The following is a 21,362-nucleotide window of genomic DNA, read 5'->3' as shown; positions in this document are numbered from 1 at the left end:
ACTTCCTCCGTTCTTTTTAACTTGACCCGCTTTGACTTTTACACTATTCACCACCCCTCATTTGACCGTATTTTCTATTTTGTAAACATTATGTAAGGAAGAACATATTCATGCGAGATATTTTGAATTCATCTTAATAAGTACTACCATAATATATAACTTTGATAATTTTTACTTATAGAGAGTTAACATTATTGATTGTTAAAGTTTTGTATCGGCAAGCGTGATAAAGAAACAGGTTAAGTAAAAAAAACAGAGGAAGTATTTAGGGTAATTTTACCCATTTCACGTGGCCTAGTAAGAGGGCAACACATGTCACCCAAGGGTTAGTCCAAATGAGGTGTTCCAAACGGAGGGTTGTGAGACAAATAAATTATGTCTCACAAGGGCAATGTAGGCATTTCAGACGTCATTTTAGAGATGTCTCATTGAGCTCTTAAATCATACCATTGGAACTTCAGTGGTACAAAATACACTCCCAGTGGTATAAAATATAGTCTTAGTGGTACTCAAAAAGATTCAACTAGAGTTTCAGTTGAACAAAATATAGACTCAATGGTAGTGGTCCTGTCAAATTTTTGTCCGTTTTGCACATGAAGTGGAGCCCACACTACCTTTTTCACTCTTCCTATCTCTCTCCACATTTCTCTCTCTTCATTGTACCTTTTTAATTTTTTAATAGTTGTGAGACATTTTGTTTTGTCTCACAACACTCCCTTTTTACTTCCTCTAGTCCAAATTGGACCAATCTCGGCCTCACACGTGGCACCCCAAGGGAAGGGGAGAAAAGGCGGCCTTTAAGGGCCCAAATCTCGAGAAAGTTGCAATGCGGCGCAGCCCACCTAAATTAGGTCATAATGACCTAATTAAAGGCACGTTTTCCAATGACTAGGGGTGAGCAAACCGGGTACTCGGTCAAAATTTTAGGACCTGGACTGTAAAACCCCAATAATTCTCTCTTAAAAACCTGTGAGAAACCTGTATATAACCTGAACAAATTCAAGAGAATTACTGGTGTGCTACCGCCACGTGTTCAAACGTTAAGGCTATTGTAGGCGTCGTTTGAAGTGCGCCTACGTTAAGCATGGTGTGAATATGCTTGGCACTCATAGGAAGTGGGAATTGACATTACGATTAGGGACAACGATTAGGGACAAGTAAAGTAGGGAGCCGCCAACAAGTTTTTAAGGAACTTGTAAACCGTTCACAGATCATTTAAGGCAACCACGATTAAGGGACAACGAAGGCAACAACGATTGACCCGTGAAGGTTACACCCCATTCATAATCCATGAGATTACTAATTCCATATGGTTCGGAACCACGAAAGGAGGATCGGGGATGATGGTACGAAGTGAGTCATGGAGTCACATTCGCCCGTATTGGCCTCTACTCGATTCTTATTATGAAAAGTATTCCTGCGAACTCAAAGGCATGCAAACAAAGATTCAATTCGCTCCAAACTATTATTATGCTAAATTGGTTGAATATTAATGCACACATAATTCTAAAATATTAGTGATCACTTGAATAAATAACAAGATTAAAGGAACCAAAACCGATTGTCCAAATTATCTTATTAGGCGTGATATTCAATTACATATTCCCTTTAAACATGCAATATGGTGATCATAAATAATAATAATAAACATTAATATTGGAAGCAATTTAACAATAATAGCGTTAGTCAAATCAAATAATAATAATAATAATCATGAAATTAGCAATATAAAATAATATAAGTAATTAAATTAATTACTCACACTCCGCGCGTTCCTTTAAATTGCTACATCATGAATAAATTGTTAGTAACTTCAATAAAAATATAAATCAAATGGAAATTAAATTAAATAAATTTAGAAATGATTTGGTCCAAACCCTCAGTTAATTCTACCTTTCACGCCTTGGTTTAAGTATAGAAATTCAGGTATTGTATGGACTCCTTAGAGTGCTTAAGGGATATAAAATGAGAGAATAGGGTGGCTAGAGTTTAGGCTAGAGCAAGAGAGAGAGGAGAGAATATTTTTGGTGTAGGGAGAGAGGATGATTTTTGGTGTAGAAGAGAGGAAGAGAGAATGATTTGATTATCAAGCTTGTTGATGATTGAAAAAGGGGAGATAAGACCTCAATTTATAGGGAAAAAGGAGGGGTCGAATCAAGAAAAGATAAGAATTCGAATCGGATAAAACTCTTGTGATAGACAACAGTTTTTACGGTTTTTGTTTTTATCATATCTTTTGATCCAGAAATCTGAATAAGATAAATAAGATATCGTTGGAAAGCTCTTGAAGTCTACTTTCTAACCCAATTAGAATCAGATTAAAATACTTTGTAGAATAAAAGATATGACCGAAATAGTGGGACGGTGTCAGTTTTGGATAGAGTTTCGTATTTCTTTTATATCTTTTTTCGTGATAGCTCGGAATTAATATTATAATATATCATTGGAAAAATAATTTCAAGAGCTATCCAAGCATATAAGAATTAGATAAAAACCATGAAGCACGAAAACAATAACTGACAATCTTTGAACGTCTTTCAATTCAAATAGAATTAGGACTTTCAAAAAGAAAAGTTTTATTCAATTTCAAATGCTTTAATCTTATCTTTTCAAAAAGGATAATTAAGATATTTTAGAAACTTATAGAATCTTCTAATTAATCCTAATTGTATTAGGAGTGGGATTTAAGCCTTTTGACCCTCCGCATGATCATTGGGTCATAGGTAAGGTGGGCTTAAGTTCGATTTAGGTTTGAATTTACCCTCCACATAATCTCAGAAAATAGCAGCGGAAAAACCAAAACAGTTATAAATAAACCTCATAACAAAGGAATTAAATCAAAATAAGTATTACAAGTTGGAACCATTAAGGCCCTTATTCAAAACCCAATAGAAATAGTAAGTGATTAAATTCAGTGTTCAAATAAATTCAAACCCAAAAGAAATAGTGTTAAATAAAATCGAATTAAAATAAATTCAAACTTGCAAAGGAAATGAAATGCGACAACCAACTCTCTACTCAATATCCCACAACCCTGATGAATGCTGCATGTGTAAGAACCTGCGGTTATTCTGCTCCCCAATATTACAAGTGTAAAAATTGGATCGTCACAGGGTCATTGAAAGGCGAAGGCCATGACCAAAGCACACACACACAAAAGCACGTAATCAGCAAAGCTGAGTACATACAAGCTGCGAAATAAATTAAAAAATACCTAACATGCTACTAATAATCAACCATATGCATCATTAAATAACAAACTCAACACATGACTCAACTATCCAATTTATTAAGACTTCACTAGTTAATAGTAGCTAACTCATTTCAATTTATTCATTAAATTTAGCAATAGACAAGGTTGTCCAACCCATGTCCCATTTGCAACATCAATAAAGAAAAACCCCATGCCTCCTTTTGGAAACATCAATAAACATCCAACGACCACGGGCGCGACTCCGTGACCGTAGTTAGTATGAGATCTCACCTAACTCCTAGTTTTAAGAAAAATATTTGAAATAAGAAACTCGTAGATCAGACGGCCTCGAGAAAAGTACACGGCTAATACCCCATGTACCCCACACTAGTGGAAAAATCCTCATCCGTAACGGGCAAAAAGGGGCCATCTGTAACGGGCAGCGTCCGTTACGTATGCGGCCGTTACGGATGGCCATTGTTATTCGTAACAGGCACTGTCCGTTACGAATAACTCATTATTCGTAACGGGCACCTGAAAAGCCCGTTACGAATAACCCATTATTCGTAACGGACATTTATGTTGCCCGTTACGAATAACCCATTATTCGTAACGGACAAGTTCTGCCCGTTGTGAATACTATGAGATCCAATTAAAAAAAAAAATCCAGCACATGGCTGGACAGCTAGCTTGAAAAATTATTTTATCAAATGAAATATATATATATATATAATACAAGTACAGTATACACTTAATTACCGAATAATATACAATCAAGAAAAGCTGCTTTAATTATTTCCTAATAACTAAAACTAAAACAAAGAAAAAACAAATCATTGTAATAATAATTAAACAAGTTTACATAAGACTACCTAAAATAATAAATCGTCTAGTCTAGCCATAATGTAAATGCTAAGCTTTCCAAAACTCTTGAGTAGCTTTGCCGCATTGCTTGCCGAACATCCTGCACGACAAGATAAATGCAAAATTTTGAGTACTTTTTCAGTATAAGAAATGCATGCCTTCCAGCAATCACATGGCAAAAACTTTCATCACTTTGTTTAACTATGAATTTTAAATTCAAGTGGGAACAACAATACGATATTACATTTGGGGTAATTAGCAATGATGCAGCAAATTATGGGGCATTGACAAAGTACCTTGTTAAACTGTATCTTGCTCATATCTAGAGCTGTTTATAGCAATCTACTTTGGTCTCCCTCTAGGTCAGCTATCTTATGAACAATGACATACATCTCCCAACATGAATCCGTAACATCAATAGGATTGCTACTTGTTGCCCATACAAACATAACAGATTATACTCCAACAAAAGAAAACAAATCACTAAATTCACAAAGACAGCAAAACAAGACACATATACTTTTGCTACGAGGCTTCCAACAAACTTATACATCTGAATCATCGCTCAACATCTGTTAATCTGTTTTCATACTTCGATTATCATTACTTAGGGATGGGAAAATTCAATTCTGAATGTGCCTCAAAAAATTCACTTCTGAATTGGTAAAAGATCTATGGAGCAAATTGTAACTTGATGGTATAAATCCCTCAATTTATTACTCCGGTTAATTGAGTTACTAGTTTTCTGCCTTTTCCGTTCTGCCAAGGCAATGTTTATTAATCAGTAAACACATTGCTACACAAGATGCATCAATCTCAGAGAAAACCAAATTGCAAAGAAAAAGACAGGACATATTATTGGACAATAACATTCAAATTTGGACGACAAGAGCACATATTCTAGCAGCAGAAGTAATACCACTTCTCGATCACAGAAAAATAGACAAAGGAGGGTAAATCTACAAAACTATACAAACTGATATCAATATCAATAAAAGCAATAACTTTCACTCAGATGAAATACAAGCATAAGGTATTAATACACATTGTACTGGACTGATCAAGGGCACAGTTTAGTGCTTGTGTATTCAAATTTAGTTGCAGCAGCCAACTAAATGACAATGAAGATAAAAATAATAATACAAGCACCATTACACCACCTGATGAAGATCTTGATATACTGATTAAGGTTTGTGGCAACAATTTGAAGCTCATGCCCCTTCTATCTTTGGGATGAAATTCAATCAGATCTAATAAAAAATTCACACAAACAATCACTTACAGAATGAAAAATTCAACCAGAAAATTAACATTGCTCTGTTCAAGAGCAGGGCAACCTAATCAACTGAAAATTTCCATGTCAAAACATTCACACATGCCTGAAACAAATCCAATTTCACACAATTTGGCCGAGCTTCTTTATAATCCCTAAAATTTCACACAATTGATCGACAAGTACGAGATAAACCACCATAATTTACCTTACAACAATACACAACTCAAATTGCTTATTCACACGAATTTAAAACCTAATTCAAAACTACCACAATAATACAAAGATTTTAAATACACATCAAAACAACCTAATGAAATCAATTTAGATAAATTAAACCTAATAATAATATTATGAACCCCGCTTTATATTAATAAGTCTATTTTGAATTTAAAAGGAAAATCAAGAAATTGAATTAGAGAGAAAGATATACCTCACTTCTGGGTTGCCGCAAATATTCTGGATGAGCTGAAACCCGCAAATTCCGACGGCTACATGATGTGTTCATTATATATATATATATTTATCCCCGTCCCTTGGTCGTAATTAGTAGTGTTTTTGGCTCCTATGAGCCACTTTTATTACTAATTTGTGTTTTCTAGTGCTTTGGTAGTTTTGCTTGAGTTTTGTAGGAATTTGCGTACTTGGAGCATTTTCCCGGGTTTTTGAGGAGCATCTACAAGTGTTAGAAGACCACGACCGCGTTCAGTGGCGGATCCAGGATTCCAAAGTAGGGGTAGCACTAAGCGCTAGAAGGAAAAAAAAAAAACAATATACACCTACTAACTCGGGACTCAAACTTCTACGTATATTATTTGAGCTGGTAACAACACATCGAATTTTTTTTTTTTTTTTGCATAATGTATTTTGATTTTTTATATACAAAAAAAAAAAAAAAAAAGTTAACATCAAATTTTAAATATCTATAGATTTTGCAATTAGCACAATAGACTAGTTATCGAAATACTTTGTATTACAATCAAATAAAATTAGTCAAATTAATAAGATATTACTTATATATTTTCTTTACGGACAAATTATCTATATATATTCCATACTATTATTGTTGTTAACCAATTTTTATGAAAGTTGTTTTTATCAAACGCATTTAAATTCACAAGAATGTCAAGAAAGTGGAAGGTAATTTGGGAAATAATCCCGTGTTGATGGAAGTAATTTATTTCTATCTTCTATTTGAATAAAAATGTCAAGGAAGAGAAAAGTAATGTGGGATGAAAAATAATAAAGCGTTGATAGTTTTGGAAAAACAAAATAATAAAGACATAGAAATGAACCAAAAAATAATGTATGGGAGGAGATTCGAACCCAAACCCCGCTGCACAATAAAGATACAACCACTTAGCTAAGTTACCACTGAAGCAACTTCAGTTATTCTACAATATATGCATTGTTTAATATTTATATAGTGTTTTTACTGGAGGCATTTATGAAACAATAAAGTTTTTTTTTTTTTTTTTCGGGGGTAGCACGTGCCCCCCCGGGTCACAACGTGGATCCGCCAGTGACCGCGTTCGATAGCCCAAGACCGATCGGAGGTATCGACCGGTGACTAAGGGCTCAGTTTGATGGCACTTGGGCCAAGTTCGGAGGCCCAAAGGTAGGAGTTCGGAGGCCCAAAAGCCTTGCCCAAGCCACAAGGCTTCGCCCGGAGGCGCGCCCGGTCGGGCGGGGCGGATCAGTGTTTGAGGAAGCCCGCGCCCGGAGACGCGCCCGGCCGGGAGCGAGAAGACATCTGAGCGAAAAGAGGCGGGCCCGGTCGGGCGAGCCACTGCCCGACCGGGCGCGAGTAGGCTTAGGGACTTGTTTAATTTCCGATCAGTTTTTGTTTAGCGAATAAGCTTGCTTAGTATTAATGTGTTATTATTAGGCAAGAATAGATACTTCTTTTTCACTTCTCTTACTCTAGATTTTAATTCTTTCTCTCACTACTTAGACTTTCTCTCTCTAGACTTCTCTCTTGTTCCTTAACTCTATTGTAATTCCGCCGTCTTGGTACGATTTCTTTCTTAATTAATCTCAGTATTTTATTCATTCAATTTCTTCATGTCTTGTTTAATTATTTTGTTTTGTTTAGTTTTAATTATGTCTGAGTAGTTTAATTCTAGGGTTTATGGGGATCCATAATTAATATAAAGGGATAATTTGTTATTATTGATTATTAATATTGCATGATAATTTCTTATTGAATTGTTTTAATTCTTTGCAATTGGGTTATGAATCGAGCAGATGTAATTTGATTGTGAATGTTTAGCAATATTGAATTGATGAATCGAGCAGATGTTAATTTGATATTAAAGGCTAATTTCAATAGGAACTTAGATCTAGTAAATTGCGAGAGCCTGTTAGATCTATGTTGGTTAATAAATTGCGAGAGCCTGTTAATCATGTTATTTGTGCAATGTTAATTGTTGATTGTTATGTTTTATCCCGGAATATTAATTATTGGTGAACCTATGACCCTAGGCCTTCTTATTATCGACTTTCTCCCTAAACTTAATCTTCGTAGTATAATTTCACATTATAAACAACAAATTGGTTACTTTAATAATTTAGATTATATTAATTAATTAGGAGTAGAAAGACCAGTTTCCTTGTGGATTCGACCCTACTTCCCTATCTACTTTAGTTAGAGGATTTAGGTAATACTTTTGATTAGGTGATACGACTTAAGCCTGTCAAAATTTGGCGCCGTTCCCGGGAAACGGTTTTATTTTTATTTCTAATTGTTTTTGTAGTCTAGATTATTTTTCTTTTGCCTCAAAGGACATTAGTTCTTTGAGGTAGTTCTAATATCTGTCTTTTTAGTTCTTTGTTTATGCCCAGGTGTTCCAGATCAGGTTACATTCCATTCGATCCTGAGATCGAACGCTCGTTTCATAGACAGAAGAATTTTTATAGGCAGATCCTGGCAGGTTCTGGGAGCAACAATATTCCTGGAAATCCATTACCTACTTCTAGTGATTCGGAGCACTCTTCTGATTCAGAACTAGAGATGGGTACACCACCACCACCTCCACCTCGCAAGCTTAGCGATTATTCGCAGCCATCCCTGACGGATTTTCCACATCTTTCTCCTACACCTGATCTCGAGGGAGTCCAGTTCGAGATCAAGCCCCAGTTTATAACGATGATAGAAAGAAAGCAGTTCAGTGGAGCTAAGGGTGAAGATCCTAATCTTCACATTGCAGATTTCTGTCAATATTGCAAGACTATTAGGCAGAATGGGGTCACACAAGACCAAATCAGGGAGATTCTTTTTCCTTTTTCTTTGTGTGGTAAAGCTAAATTATGGTATAATGGATTGAATAGAACTGCACTTGGTATTATTGTCTGGGATACTCTTGTTTTGAATTTCGATAATAAATATTACCCTGCAGAGAGGACAGCTTTGTTAAGGAGTTCAATCCTAAATTTTTCCCAAGAAGCGGATGAATCTTTATATGAAGCTTGGGAAAGATTTAAGGATTTGCAGAGAGAATGTCCCCATCATAAACTAGAACAGTGGCAGATAATCCAAGCTTTCTACAATGGGCTTGGATATAATTCAAGAATGATTTTGGACTCTGCAGCTAACGGAAGATTTATGAATTTGGATGTGAATATATCGAGCAATGTTGTCGAAGAGATGGCTATTCACAATTCCCAATATGGGAATCCCAGAGGATTTGCAAATAAGGGAAAACATCAAGTCGATTCTATATCCTTTTTGCAAGCACAATTGACTTCTATTAGCCAGAAATTAGACAATATTAATAATTCTAATTCATCTTCCATTGCTAATGTTTCTGCTATTGGTACTAACCCTGTAATATTTTGTGAAAATTGTGGTCTTGTAGGTCATTGGACGCAGAATTGTAGGAGTTCACTTGAAAAGGTTAATGCTTTTCAAGCATATAAGCAAATTAGTCCATACTCTAACACCTACAATGCAGGGTTGAAAAATAACCAAAATATGTCGTACAATAGTACGAATGTGCCTAACCCCCCACCACAGGTACAACAACCACAGCAGAGGTACTACCAACCTCCACATCAGAGACCACAACAGGTTGTTACTCCTCCATTTGATTCTGACCTATCAGAAATCAAAACGATGTTAGGTACTATGCAGAAGCAGATGCAGAGTAGAGATGCGCAAATTGACTCATTGATAGCACATAATAAAATGATAGATACTCAGATTGCGCGACTTTCCTCTACTCTGCAAACTCGCCAGCAGGGAGCCCTACCATCACAGCCAGTACAACCTACAGAATATGCGAATGCAATTACCCTGAGGAGTGGTTCACACTATGATGGGCCTCCTATGCCCAAAGATGATGAACCTGTTATAACAAAAATTGCTAATCCTGATTCCGTTATACCAAATGATGTTGTTACTAGCCCTGCAGGGCTCCGGGGTAGCACTAATATTTCTGATAATTCTTTGCAGGGTAAACTCCAGGACAAGAGTGGAGATGTACAGAAACCAGTAATCAAACTTCCATTCCCTAATAGGCATTTAAAGAGTAAGTTGGATAAGCAATTTAGTAAGTTTCTGGAGATTGTGAAGAATTTGCAGGTAACGGTTCCTTTTACAGAATTAATTACTCAAGTTCCCGCATATTCTAAATTTATGAAAGAAATTTTAACTAGAAAAAGATCTATTAGTGAGGTAGAGACAGTTGCTTTTACTGTAGAATGTAGTGCTATTTTACAGAATAAATCTCCACCTAAACTAAAAGATCCGGGTAGTTTTTCTATTCCATGTCATATTGGTAATCTGATGATTGATAAAGCTTTATGTGATTTGGGTGCTATTGTAAGTGTTATGCCATTATCTGTGAGCTCTAAATTAAATTTAGGTAAATGAAAATCTACTAATATTACTCTGCAAATGGCCGACCGTTCTGTTAAATACCCTTTAGGTATTTTAGAGGATGTTCCTGTTAGAGTAGGTAAATTTTATATACCTGTTGATTTTGTTGTTCTTGATATGAAGGAAGATTTGCAAATTCCGATTATTTTGGACTGCAGGGGCAATAATAGATGTGAAAAGTGGTAAACTTACATTATGTGTAGGGGATGATAATATTACTTTTAATTTAAATAATGTCCCTAAAAGCCCCATGTTCGAGGAAAAGTGCCATAGTGTTGATGTAAATAATTTTTCTAATAAGCCCCAAGCTCTCATTAGAGATCCCTTGGAGGCGGTATTTTGTGTTGCATCTTCCGCAGGAAAAACTAATACTTGGAAAGATGAAGTGGATGCTATAGAAAGAGCTCTAAATTGTGTAGGACTTGGGTTTGAGGATGAACAAGTGGAGAAAGAGAAGCAAGTTGTAGAGCTTGAGCCCGTAGTGAAAGTCCCACTTGATCGGGAGATAAATGCTCAATCTTGTGGAAAAAAGAAGAAAATCAAGTGTAAAAAGGTGTTTCGAGCAAGTGCCTTTCGGTGGAACAACAGACTCCCTTGAAAGAAAGGGCAAACTCTCTCGAGAAAAAGGGCGATCTCTATCCTTCGATAGTTCCCTGCCGGATTCCGGTAGCGATTTGTGTCTTTGTACTGATTTCCTTGCTAATGGCGGAGGAGATAGCGAAATTGTGCTCTAACCTTCGCATTCATGAGGAGGAAACCACTGCAATTGATTTGGGTGCTCTGAATTCGAATGAAGGCGGTGATAATTTAGAATTGATGTTGGTGGGTAAACTTCTCACTAAGCGATCCTACAACGTTGAGGCGTTTAAAAAGACAATTACGGATGCTTGGGCAACGATTCATGGACTCGCAATTAGGGTTCTTAGCCCAAATTTATTTGCCTTCCGATTCTTTCATTGGAAGGATGTCGAGAAAGTGTTGAAGGGGCGACCTTGGTGCTTTAATAACATGTTGGTGATCCTCAAAGAGATTGACGGAAACGAACAACCAGAGGAAATTGACCTCAAATTCTCCCCTTTTTGGGTAAGAATTAAAAACCTCCCCTTTAACTGCCGCTCGGACACTCATGTCAGGGCATTGGTGCAGGGGATGGGTGAAGTTCTTGAAATTGAAGAAGATATTCTGGGAATTGGAAGGTATAGAAGGGTGAAAGTAATGCTTGATACCTCCCTACCGCTGCGCAGATTCCAGACTATAAAAGACAGAAAGGGGAGGGAATTGAGAGTTGATTTTGCATATGAAAGGCTACCATTCTTCTGTTTTGCGTGTGGGATTATGGGACATTCAGAACGAGATTGCTTGAATGTGTCTGAAGATGATAAGCAGGAGGCACTTGGATGGAGTACTATTCTTAAGGCTACTCCTAGGAAAGGGAGGGCTAAAGAAGTAGAGGAAATTGAATCCCTTAAAGCCACCAAACGACTTGATTTTACTCTAAAACCCCAGCAAGATGGTGAAGACAGTGTAAAGCATGATGATAACCCTACACTTTCTTTGGCCTCGAACTGTGATAACCACTTGAACAAGGAAGTGGAAACCCCCCTGGATATTTCTGAGAATAGGGCAGTGATGAAATCGATGTCAGAGAAAGGTGTTAGGGAGATTTCTAATTCCATTCCAGTAACTGTTGGAGGTACTGATGAAACTTCACAGCAAAGTGAGGGAGCTAAAAGTGCTCATAAGTGGAAAAGAATTGATAGAAGTAAGTAGAGAGATGGTAAAGAAGTAACCCCTGTTTTAGCAATAAAAAGAGGGAGAGAATGTAGTAATGACAGTGAGGTGGAGAAGGTGCAAAATACCAAGAAGAAAAAAGATGATGTGAGCAGTATGGATATCGAATTAGCGGCGGAGATTGGTGCAAACCAATCCCGCCTCTCCCAATGAGTGTTCTTGCTTGGAATTGTCGGGGAATGGGCAACGCCCCGACAGTTCGACAGCTCCGGAGGTGGAGTAATAGGCTTGCCCCCGACATGATTTTTGTGTCGGAGACGATGGTTAAGAAGGAAGTGGTGGAGGGATTACGAGACAAATTTAATTGCCCCAATGCTTTTGGTGTGTCGAGTGTAGGGAAGGCAGGAGGATTATGTCTTTACTGGAAGGCAAACATTGATTTTCGTTTGGTCTCTTTCTCGAATAATCACATATGTGGCGACATTATGGATCCAAAAGGAGTTTGGCGCTTTGTTGGGATTTATGGATGGCCGAAAGAAGAGGAGAAACATAAAACTTGGGCTCTAATCCGTCAATTATATGCTGATTCTGATCACCCAATCTTGTTTGGGGGCGACTTTAATGAAGTGCTGGGCTATGAGAAGGTAGAGGGGGGTGCTGATAGAGTGCGCAGGGAAATAGCTAATTTTCGGGATGCTATTGATGAGTGTAGCCTTCGTGACATTGACTATGTTGGGGGATGGTATACATGGGAACGAGGACAAAGCATCAATACCAGAATAAGGGAACGCTTAGACCGCTTTCTTGCCTCATACAACTGGTATAATATGTTCCCTCACCCAAAAGTGGAGCATCTTGTTCGTTACACATCTGATCATAAGGCTATCCTTCTCAGTCAAAGAAAGCTTCAAACCTCGAGGAAAAAGAAGAAATTCAACTTTAGATTTGAAACGAGCTGGCTACTTGATGAGTCGTGTGAACAGGCAGTCCGAGAAGCTTGGGACGATTCGAAAGGTGAAGTCACTCCAGGCCGTATTGCTGCAGTTGCTCGTGGTTTGAGTAAATGGAGTGGTGTGAAATTTCATGGTATGGGGAAACAGATAACACAAACTGAAGAGGCTCTACAGATTGCGCAACACCAACCTACTACCGCATAAAGTGTTGAGGAGTGCTTGAGGCTTGAAAAACAACTTGATGAGCTCAACGAGAAACTTGAAGCCTATTGGTATATTCGGAGTAGAGTCTCAGAGGTTCGTGATGGGGATAGAAATACGAGTTACTTTCATCAGAAGGCTTCCCAAAGGAAGAAGAAAAATTTCATTGATGGAATCCGTGACCGCGAAGGAAATTGGCAGGATGATGAGGGGGTTATTGAGCAAATAGTCACTCAACATTTTAATTCTCTTTTTACCACCTCTAAGTCTCTAACCCCTCTGATGATATTATTCATGAGGTTCTTAGTTCTATGGGTCCGATTATCACTGATGAAGACAATGCTGAGCTCACGAGACCCTTCACCAAAGACGAGATTTTGCTGGCTCTTAAACAGATGCACCCCTGCAAAGCCCCCGGGCTGGATGGTATGCATGCTATTTTTTATCAGAAATTTTGGCATATCATTGGTGATGATGTTACTTTATTTGTTAGTAATATTTTACATGGTATTTCATCCCCGAAACATGTAAATAATACTAATATTGTCCTTATTCCGAAAGTGAATGATCCTAAAACTACTGCGGAGTATCGCCCTATTGCTTTGTGTAATGTTCTTTATAAACTAGTGTCAAAGTCAATTGTTCTGTGACTGAAAAATATCCTTCCTAGAGTGGTTTCAGAAAACCAAAGTGCCTTTGTCCTAGGAAGGCTTATCACCGATAATGCCTTGATTGCTCTAGAATTGTTCCATACCATGAAACACAGGAGTAAGGGCAAGAAGGGCTCTATGGCTTTGAAACTAGACATGAGCAAAGCCTATGACAGGGTGGAGTGGGGCTTTCTTCGGAAACTTTTGCTGACAATGGGGTTTGATGGCAGATGGGTTAACTTGGTAATGGATTGTGTGTCTTCGGTTTCTTATTCCTTCGTCATTAACGGAGGTATCTGTGGTGAAGTACTTCCTACTAGGGGTATTCGCCAAGGGGATCCCCTATCCCCTTATATCTTCATCTTAGTGGATGATGTATTCTCTAGCATGCTACAACAGAAAGTCCGAGAGAAGAGTCTTCATGGCGCGAGGGCTAGCTGGAATGGGCCTGAGATTTCTCATCTTCTATTTGCAGATGATAGCCTCCTTTTCACCAGAGCTAACCGACGGGAATGCTTAATTGTAGTTGATATTCTCAACCAGTATGAACAAGCATCCGGACAGAAAATTAATTATGACAAGTCGGAAGTTTCTTTTAGCAAGGGGGTTCGAAATGAGCAAAGGGATGAGATTATGAGTATTTTGAGTATGAAGCAGGTTGATAGCCACGAAAAATAACTTGGGATCCCAACTATTGTGGGTCGATCGAAGAGAGTTGTGTTTGAGGCGCTTCTTGATAGGATATGGAAGAAATTACAAGGATGGAAGGAAAAACTCCTCTCGAGAGCCGGAAAGGAGGTGCTCCTAAAATCGGTGATTCAAGTTATTCCTACCTATTTAATGGGTGTTTATAAGCTACCATGCTCTATTATCCACAACATTCACTCGACAATGGCAAGGTTTTGGTGGGGCTCTAGTAATGGGAGACGGAAAGTTCACTGGAAAAGTTGGGAATCTTTGTGTACTTTGAAGTGCCTTGGTGGCATGGGGTTTAGAGACTTGGCGGTGTTCAATGATGCTCTACTTGGAAGACAAGCTTGGCGTTTGGTCCAAGCTCCGGAGTCACTTCTTGGGCGTGTGATAAAAGCAAAATACTATCCCAATAGTGACTTTTTGGATGCTTTTCTTGGGGTGGGAGGGTCTTACTCATGGAGGAGCATATGGTCCTCTAAATCTCTTGTCAAAGAAGGCATAATTTGGTAAGTTGGTAATGGGCGTAAGGTGAATGTATGGAGCGATCCGTGGTTGGCTGACGAAGCTGGAAGGTTTATTACGAGTCCAGAGATTCAAGGCGTGAGCTTGGTCAGTGATTTAATTGATGAAGAAAGCAAGGAGTGGAGGGTGGAATTTATTGAGGAACATTTCAATGAGAGAGATGCTCGCTGCATCCTCTCCCTTCCCCTTAGAGCTGTGGACTGTGATGATGAACTATGCTGGGCATTCTCCAAAGATGGTGAGTATTCCGTGAAAACAGCTTACTTGCTTGGTAAAGGTTGTGATCTTGACCGCTTTCATCATGCATGGGTCGAAATCTGGAAAGCCAAGGTCTCACCCAAGGTGAGGCACTTTCTCTGGTGTATGTGCACAAACACTCTCCCTACTCGTAGTCTTCTCCTTCATAGGCACATGATTGATGATGCAAAATGTCCATGGTGTGGAATTGAAACCGAAACCGTCTCACATGCTTTGATTGAATGTCCGAGAGTGAATGAACTGTGGCTTGATTGTGATTGTGAACCAATGATGAATTGGAGTTTGGCTGACTCCTTTTGTGATTTGGTGGTAAGCTGGAAACACCTTGATGAAAAAATGAAGCAACGGGGTTACTTCTTGGCTTGGTGTATTTGGGGAGAACGTAACTTGAAAGTTTTTGATAACAAGATCACCCCCAATGCTGTGCTTGTGGATAGAGTCTTTCACTATGTTGAGGAACAAGGAAAATATGAGGCTCGGATTTACAAATCTTCTTTCCCGTGTGCAGCAAGGAGCCCCAAGCATTGGAGTGCGCCTCCCCTTGGAATAATTAAACTGAACATTGATGCTTCAATCTCGGAGGAAGGCTGGATTGGCCTTGGTGTCTCTGCCAGAGACCATGATGGCAGACTCTTATTTGCTGCTACCAGACGAACCCGTGCTTACTGGACACCTGAAGTGGCTGAGGCTAAAGCCATTTTGTTTGCTCTTCGTCTGGGTAGGAAGTTCCAGCTCCATGATATCATTCTCGAGTCCGGTTGCAAAGTGGTTATTGACAGACTTTCCAAAGGCGCTACATACTCTGCTGATATTGATATTGTTTTAGATGATATCCTTTCTTTGTGCTGTAATTTTGCTACTGTTTCTTGGTTACATGTTCACAGAGATGGCAATGCTGTAGCACATGCTCTTGCTAGGATTTTTCCGTTTGGAGAAGAACAAACTTGGGAAAATCATTGTCCCCAAGATGTTGCTCCCTACGTTTTGATGGACTCTTTATCCGCCAATTAATATATATTTTCCTTGCTGGGTTTCAAAAAAAAAAAAGGTGTTTCGAGCAGCAAGTCCCATGAAACAACGTAGTTGGACTCTAGAGGCGGGCCCGGTCGGGCCAAGCTCGCCCGGTCGGGCGCGAGACCGCGGCAGCAAAACTAGGCAACTTCAAACGACTATAACTTTTGCGTTTCTTAACGAAATTTTACGTGTGACCTATCATTGGAAAGCTCTTCAAGTCTACTTTCCAATGCAATCGGAATCACGTCATTATCATTTGTATAAAAAAGTTATGAGCAAAATAGTGGACCTGACTCGTTTTTGCCTTTTCTCTTACTAACACTTTGTTTCTATTTTGTCCAAAATTGTACCTGTTTTGGGTGTTTTTGGTCCCTTGGGAGAGTTACAGCTCGAAGACTGGTCCTGCTGACTCTGTACCTGCAAAAACAACGGAGACACCGGTTGGGTGGTGCTCCGCCTCCGACGCTCAAGTTAGTAACTTGAAGGAGAATAAAAAGTGCGGAAATTTAGGTGGGGATCTGCTTGGATTCCAAGCTCAGGTGTTCTCTGATGAGAGAGAAAGTAAGATGTAATAAATGATAGTAAATTTCTGAATGTCCCCCATTTTGGGGGAATATCTCCCTATTTATAGGGTCATTGGGAAAAGTGCCCCTCCCTAGGTCATTCTAACCTAGGACTGATGGGCTGCGCCGCCAAATAGCGGATTTTTGGGGAATTGGGCCCTTGAAGGCCGCAATTCTAAGAGAGTATCTGGAGAGGCCACGTGTCAGCTGGTGATTGGCCAAGGATGATCTGCCAGCCTCTGACACGTGGCACCTCTTCATTGGTCCACTTGTCAAGGGTAATAATACCCCAAACAGTACCGAGGTGATGCATTGCAATGTTTGGGATGGTGGTGGAGACAAGTTTGATGATGAAGGGTAGTCACTTGGATTACAAGCTTCCCTTTAAGCCAATGAGGACATTGTCTGATTTAGCTTGGGGGGATTTCTTATATATTTAGGTACTCTTTCTTTCCCTTTTCTTTTTATTTTTCTTTAGTGTGCTTAGTTTAGATTTTATTGCTTTCATAGTATAGATTTTATTGCTTTCTAGTATAGTTTTATCGCTTTCCTATATGAGAAAATACAAAAAAATTAAAAATAAAAAAAATACGAACCAATGAACTGTAAATCATGCTTCCCTGTGCCCCATACTTGAGAAAAAATTGTTTTGATTCTTGGTATTTGATTTTGAGCATTGTGGATTTGTTGATCATGATTTGAAGTTTAATTACTTGGATTCCTAAACATGCGTCAATTTTGCCCAACTGCTTGTGAATATAGTGCTTGACTAGTTGATTTGGTTAGGAATGTGTGATTAGTTCCTGGTATGTCAATGAATTTGAGTATTGGTTTGCAACGATGAGTAGTGTTTCATAACTCGCTATTATGCACATGTGGAGGACGAAGGCATTTGTTCTTTTAGGTAGCCTTCAGATTTATTTAGATACATTTGTTCCCTTCTTGCTACCCATGTTGTTGCCTTGACTTTTTATTGTTTTTAGCCACATTACAAGCCATGTTTGCCCCATTGGTTACTAGTCCCAAGCTTGGCTTGGGGGAGCTATTAGTGAGTGATGTGAGGGAGTTTGTAGTGTGCACATTATTTGCACAATTTGGGTGGGTTTGAGAAGTTATTTGTTCTTGATCATATTTTTGTTTTAATGAGTTTTATTGTGTATATATTTGAAAAATAAAAGTGTGATGAAAAAAAAAAGAAGTTCAAGAAAAAAAATGAGAAAAAAAAAAGAGAAAGTGAACTTCTAGAAAAAAAAGAGAAAAGAAAATGAAAAAAAGAGCAAAAAAAGAAAAAAAATTGTCATATGTTCAAATGTTTTAAACGAAGGTTGATCAAAAGAAAAGAAAGGAAAAAATTGAGTTTCAATGAAAAATTCATGTTTGATAGTTTAGAGTTTGTGTTTCACTCGAGTTTTACATTATCATATTTTTATGAGTGAAATTTTGTAAGTATTGGGTTGGTTTTTATGATTGGAGTATATTTGGTGGATTTGTGTTGGAGTTAGTTTTGTTGGAGATGTGTATGATCATTATATTTGGTCATGGGTTTATTAGGAAATAGCTCCCTTTTAGCAAGGCTTTTCTCTCACATATTCCCAAATTTATCCTACCCTTTCACCCTAGCCTTACATTACAAGCTTTAAAGACCTTTTGACCTAGTGCATAGAGTTGTGTAAATGTGAAAGTGTTATTTATCAATGCAAGTTATGACTTGACATATTCCGAGTCGACTATTAGGTTGAGTGTATGTCTTTTTAAACACACGAGTGTTGTGAGTTTGGGAGGGCATTGTTCACATTAAAGGGGTTGGGATGGAGAGCGATCGAGTACATCTTTTACTCGCCACATAAATGAGAGTTGAGTGTGTGAGCACTAGTCTTGAATTCTATATGCTCTTGTGGTTTGCTCTACTTGACAATTGTTGGGGAGGAAGGGTGATTAGATGGATAGGATTGGTTGATTTTGAAGCATGCTCACTTGATTTGCCTTGAATCGTTTGTGCTTGATTTTTATATTGGGGTGAGGCATGTTTTATTGTTCATTAAGGAGCTCTTTGCTTAGGGACAAGCAAAGGTTTGGCTTGGGGGAGTTTGATGTGTTCATTATATATATATATATATATATTTGTCCCCGTCCCTTGGTCGTAATTAGTAGTGTTTTTGGCTCCTATGAGCCACTTTTATTACTAATTTGTGTTTTCTAGTGCTTTGGTAGTTTTGCTTGAGTTTTGTAGGAATTTGCGTACTTGGAGCATTTTCCCGGGTTTTTGAGGAGCATCTACAAGTGTTAGAAGACCGCGACCACGTTCGATAGCCCAAGACCGATCAAAGGTATCGACCGGTGACTAAGGGCTCAGTTTGATGGCACTTGGGCCAAGTTCGGAGGCCCAAAGGTAGGAGTTCGGAGGCCCAAAAGCCTTGCCCAAGCCACAAGGCTTCGCCCGGAGGCGCGCCCGGCTGGGCAGGGCGGATCAGTGTTTGAGGAAGCCCGCACCCGGAGACGCGCCCGGCCGGGCGTGAGAAGACATCTGAGCGAAAAGAGGCGGGCCCGGTCGGGCGCGAGAAGACATCTGAGCGAAAAGAGGCGGGCCCGGTCGGGCGAGCCACTGCCCGACCGGGCGCGAGTAGGCTTAGGGACTTGTTTAATTTCCGATCAGTTTTTGTTTAGCGAATAAGCTTGCTTAGTATTAATGTGTTATTATTAGGCAAGAATAGATACTTCTTTTTCACTTCTCTTACCTTAGATTTTAATTCTTTCTCTCACTACTTAGACTTTCTCTCTCTAGACTTATTCTCTCTTGTTCCTTAACTCTATTGTAATTCCGCCGTCTTGGTACGATTTCTTTCTTAATTAATCTCAGTATTTTATTCATTCAATTTCTTCATGTCTTGTTTAATTATTATGTTTTGTTTAGTTTTAATTATGTCTGAGTAGTTTAATTCTAGGGTTTATGGGGATCCATAATTAATATGAAGGGATAATTTGTTATTATTGATTATTAATATTTCATGATAATTTCTTATTGAATTGTTTTAATTCTTTGCAATTGGGTTATGAATCGAGCAGATGTAATTTGATTGTGAATGTTTAGCAATATTGAATTGATGAATCGAGCAGATGTCAATTTGATATTAAAGGCTAATTTCAATAGGAACTTAGATCTAGTAAATTGCGAGAGCCTGTTAGATCTATGTTGGTTAATAAATTGCGAGAGCCTGTTAATCATGATATTTGTGCAATGTTAATTGTTGATTGTTATGTTTTATCCCGGAATATTAATTATTGGTGAACCTATGACCCTAGGCCTTCTTATTATCGACTTTATCCCTAAACTTAATCTTTGTAGTATAATTTCACATTATAAACAACAAATTGGTTACTTTAATAATTTAGATTATATTAATTAATTAGGAGTAGAAAGACCAGTTTCCTTGTGGATTCGACCCTACTTCCCTATCTACTTTAGTTAGAGGATTTAGGTAATACTTTTGATTAGGTGATACGACTTAAGCCTGTCACTACACCAACCGATGCAAACAGAAGGTAAACCTACAAAACCCAGTTAACAATTTTTATTAAAAAATATTAAAAATTATTATATTTTTCTAATCAAATCTATTTTCCTCCATTAGATCTGATTGAATTTCATCCCAAATCACTAAAAATCCATTACCCAGAAACTAAAATCAATTAAAAAAACATAAATTTCAAAAAATAAAGTTGAATCAACTAACTTAATATTCGAAGATTACAAAGAGAATAATCTTACCTAGCATCGGTTCGTTCAACGACTTAGATCTAAAGAGGAAGAAGCCTACGGGCTTGGTTGTTCGTCATCGCCGGTTACACCTCCGCCCAAAACCGACGCCGCTTGGGAGTTAATGTATGAAGCCGCCGGTCTCAAGATGAACGCAATCGCTGCTCAAGGTCTTCTCGTTGCTCCTCGAAATGAGAGGGCCTGAGTTTGAAAAGAAAGAGAAGAGGTGAATGACGGAGAGGGGAGGAGAGGAGAGGAGAGAGAGAGGGAGTGAGGGACTGATGAGAGAGAAAGAGGTGTGACGGCTGTTAAGTGAAAACCTAAAAAGCCGAGTATTGGGCTCTCCTCTCATTAGTTGGGCCATGTTTGGTCATCTACGTGTAATATAGTATTCGTAACGGACACTAGTTTGCCCGTTACGAATATCTTAATTGTAACGGGCAAAGCTTTGCCCGTTACAAATAGCCTATCACGAATAAGATTTTTTCCACTAGTGCCAACCCTTGATTGTCATTACTCCAGATTTGCACAAATTTAGAGTTTTATTGCTCATCCATCTTGCACTTTACGTGATTTACCGGTTTACACTTGGTGATGACTCATATGCATAACAATTCAAAAATTCCAAACACAATTAAATCAAGCAAGGCAAGTTTCCGATTTCAATTCTTGATTTATTAGTGACAAATCAACATATATTATTTATTCATTTACTACCTCGGTGTATAAACACCTTGAGTGCATAAGGCACCCCAAACTCTTAACCTTGTCTTTTAAGACTTGAATATTTCCTTTACTCATTCTATTTCATTAA

The 21,362-nt window shown here is 38.3% G+C and overlaps 1 long non-coding RNA gene and 1 other non-coding gene across 3 annotated transcripts; both read right to left on the bottom strand.

The window, feature by feature from the left end:
- Positions 1-3,961: 3,961 nt before the first annotated feature.
- LOC145612069 (uncharacterized) lies at positions 3,962-20,899 on the bottom strand. 2 transcript variants are annotated; one of them, XR_014106523.1, is made up of 5 exons: positions 20,561-20,899; positions 5,769-5,821; positions 5,218-5,307; positions 4,354-4,816; positions 3,962-4,157 (listed from the first exon to the last, which is right to left on the bottom strand). It is a non-coding gene; the product is annotated as an uncharacterized LOC145612069 (long non-coding RNA). The 2 variants fall into 2 exon arrangements; XR_014106524.1 differs by lacking the exons at positions 5,218-5,307; positions 5,769-5,821.
- LOC145612791 (small nucleolar RNA R71) lies at positions 8,740-8,846 on the bottom strand. The gene has a single exon (XR_014106714.1). It is a non-coding gene; the product is annotated as a small nucleolar RNA R71 (small nucleolar RNA).
- Positions 20,900-21,362: the final 463 nt, after the last annotated feature.

Source organism: Chenopodium album, chromosome 24 (genome assembly GCF_948465745.1).
Source record: "Chenopodium album chromosome 24, dcCheAlbu1.1, whole genome shotgun sequence".
In the NCBI taxonomy this organism is placed as follows: domain Eukaryota; kingdom Viridiplantae; phylum Streptophyta; class Magnoliopsida; order Caryophyllales; family Amaranthaceae; genus Chenopodium; species Chenopodium album.
This window is presented reverse-complemented; position numbering and strand designations above follow the sequence as displayed.